Genomic DNA, 3,562 nt, shown 5'->3' with positions numbered 1-3,562 from the left:
TTCTGCTTTTATTTCCTCCCTTTTGGCTGCTGGCACCCAATAGAGCCTCATTGTTATTCCGGCCCCAGGGTTCATGACGATGTGGTGATATGTCTCAGTTGTTCAATCTGGTTTTGTCGAGAACACATCTTGGTTCTGGAAGATCATCTCAGACACGTCATTCTTCTGGTCTGGTGTTAAATCGGGAGACACCCTCCCCTGTTTGGAAGGCTTGTTTTCCTGGGTTAGTTCTCTTCGGACAGTTATGCATGGCTCTTGTGCATGCCAGGGTTTCAGAAGGTTGATGTGATAAATCTGTTCTTGTTTTCGGCATCCTGGCTGCCACATCTTGTAGGTTACTTCCCGCACGGTTTCAACCACCTCATAGGGTCCCTGCCATTGGGCCAGAAGCTTGCTTTCTGCCGTGGGTACCAACACCATCACCCGATCCCCTGGTTGGAACTGTCGGACTTTTGCATGACGATTGTAATGGGTTCTCTGGGCCTTTTCCAAATGTTCCCGTACAATAGGGGTGACACGGGCTATTCGATCTTGCATCTGTATTACATGTTCTATTATATTTCTCCCCTCATGGGGTTCCTCTTCCCAGATCTCTTTGGTGATATCTAGTATGCCACGGAGTTGATGCCCGTTAAATAACTCGAAGGGGGAAAACCCAGTTGAGGCCTGAGATACCTCCCGGATAGTGAACATAAGATAGGATAGTAGGGTGTCCCAATCCTTCTTGTCCTGACTTACCATCTTTCGTATCATAGCCTTGAGGGTTCGGTTAAACCTTTCTACCAACCCATCGGTCTGCAGATGGTAGACTGAAGTTTTCAGGGTATGTATATGGAGCAGCGTACATAGGTCCTTCATTAGCTTTGACATAAATGAGGTCCCTTGGTCTGTTAATATCTCCTTTGGTAGCCCCACTCGGGCAAAGATCCCCACCAGCTCTTTGGCTATCGTTTTAGATGCTGTGTTCCTCAGGGGGTCGGCTTCTGGGTAGCGATTAGCATAGTCCAAAACAACAAGTATATATTGGTGACCCTGAGCCGTCTTCTCCAGGGGTCCCAGTAGGTCCATGGCTATTCGCTCAAAGGGGACTTCTATGATGGAAAGGGGTACTAAAGATGCCCTCAGGTGGGGACGGGGACTGTGCAGCTGACACTCCGGGCAGGCCGCACAGTACCTCCCCACTTCTTCATGTACTCCAGCCAGAAGAACCATCGTAGTACTTGTGCCACAGTCTTCTCTACCCCCAAGTGCCCCCCAAAAAGATGACTATGAGTGAGACTTAATATAGCGTTCTGATGTTTTTGAGTTACTAGGATCTGCTGTACCTTCTGCCCCTGTACTGGTGCAACCCGGTATAAGAGATTCTTCTTCATTATGAAGTAGAGTCCTGGTCCCTGGGTTTTCCCTTCCACAGGGACACCATCTATTTCAGTCACCTCCTTTCTAATATTGTCGCACCTTGGGTCTTCAGCCTGGTCCCATCCAAAATTTCCTCTTCCGGGGCTAATGTGCCCAAGATCTAGGGGCCCAGTCTCTGTTGCCTCTACTGGTTCAAAAGCATTAGGGTGGGGGTCAGACTCGGGTACTTCTCCCTCCTGGATAGCCTCTTTTTCAGCTGCTCGGGCCCACCTACCTATGACAGCAACCCAGTATTCGAGTTCCCAAGGTCTTAGCTGCCCTCCTTTCCCTTTTTAACTTTCTATCCTGTCTGAGAATGGAAAATAAATCTGGGGATATTTCAGAGAAGAGTGGGGGTTGACAGTCTACTGTGGATGCCTCACTAACTTCAGGGTTCCCCTCTTTCTCCAATCCTCCAACTGGGAGTAAGTCTCCAAACCTTGGGAAGTCCTTCCCTATGAGCACTGGGTATGGGAGTTTAGGGACTATACCTGCTGCTATCTCAGTCGTGTTCCCCTGAATCTCGATTTTTACTGGGATAGTGGAGTAATAACCAACTGTCTCATGGACACATGTTATCCCAGTACGCTTAGCCCGCAGCAGCTGACTATACTTCACAAGCTTCCCCGAGACAAGCGTGATAGCACTCCCCAAATCAACCAGTGCTGCGGTCTCTACCCCATTTAGCTTTACTGGTCTGGTGTACATATGTGGGGTTAGTGAGACCTCCACAAGTTGGATTAGGGAGTATGGATCTGCCAGTTCCCCAGGTTACACTGCATAGGCTCCTCAGCATTGGGACACTGTGCAGGCATAACATCTGTATGGAGCCCTAGGCATTCCCCAATCTCTTGGTTTGGGCAGTCTAACATCATGATCCTCTTCTCCCTCAGTGCTTTGACTCTTTGTGGCTTCTGGTAGGCCTTCAGCCCCTTTCTTTTTCCACCTGTGATCTCCTGGTTGACCAGTCACCCAAGCTCTAAGGCTTGGTGCTGCTAGTTTAACCTGGGGTGCCTCTTCCTTAACTGGGCAGGTCAGCTTCCTTGTTGTCCTTCGCTTCTCTACCAGTGCAACAACCTGATCATAGATGGAGGGTTCGTTCTTGCTAACCCAAGCAGGAAGGTCTGGCGGTAGCCCCCTCATGTATCAGTCGATGACTAGAACTTCTAGTATCTCTTCCAGACTCCAGGATTCCGTTCGTAACCACTTTCGTGCGAAATGGATGAGGTCAAACAATTGGGACCGCAGGGTTTTATTTTCCTGGTACCTCTACTCATCATACCGCTGGGCCCGCACTGCAGTTGTTACCCCAGATCTGGCCAGGATCTCTGTTTTCAGCTGGGAGTAGTCTGCTGCAGTCTCTTCAGGCAGATCATAGTAGGCCCTCTGAGCCTCCCCACACAGGAATGTGACAAGGATGCCAGACCACTGATCTCGAGGCCAGGACTCCCATAGGGCTGTCTTCTCAAAGGCCAGAAGGTATGCCTCTACATCATCCTCTCGTGTCATTTTCTGCAGCCAATGGCTGGCCCGTATGATCTGCGTCCCATCATGGCCGCAGTTCAGCTCTGTAAGGGTCTTCACCTGGTTTACCAGTTCCCGCAACATAGCTTGGTCTTGAGAAGCCTGGTCCATCAGCAGGCAATTAGTCTCTTACTGCAGCCACACAGCCTCCTGTTGGGCAGCTGCCTGGACACGGGTAGCCTCTTGCTGGGCCGCCATAGCTTGTATCAATGCCTGCACTAAGTCATCCATTGTGATGGGAAAAAAAATAAACCCTCTCCATTTTTTTTAAATCACCCGCCTTCTTCCGCCGCACTGTGCACAACAAATCCCACCACTGACACCAGTTGTGACAAAGTTCCTCCTGTACCTTGGTGGGTCCTGTGCTTATTGGCAGATTTGCTCACCTCAGTGATCTTCCCCACAGTCTGGATCAACTCCTCCTGTGTCTGATCAGGAACTGGGAGGTTTGGGGGGAAACTGGGCCCGCCCTCTACTCCGAGTTCCAGCCCAGGGCCCTGTGGATTGCAGCTGTCTATAATGCCTCCTGTAACAGCTGTATGACAGCTACAACTCCCTGGGCTACTTCCCCATGGCCTCCTCCAAACACCTTCTTTATCCTCACCACAGGACCTTCCTCCTGATGTCTGATAACGCTTGT

This window comes from Chelonoidis abingdonii, chromosome 1 (genome assembly GCF_003597395.2).
Source record: "Chelonoidis abingdonii isolate Lonesome George chromosome 1, CheloAbing_2.0, whole genome shotgun sequence".
NCBI classification, from domain to species: Eukaryota; Metazoa; Chordata; order Testudines; family Testudinidae; genus Chelonoidis; species Chelonoidis abingdonii.
This window is presented reverse-complemented; position numbering follows the sequence as displayed.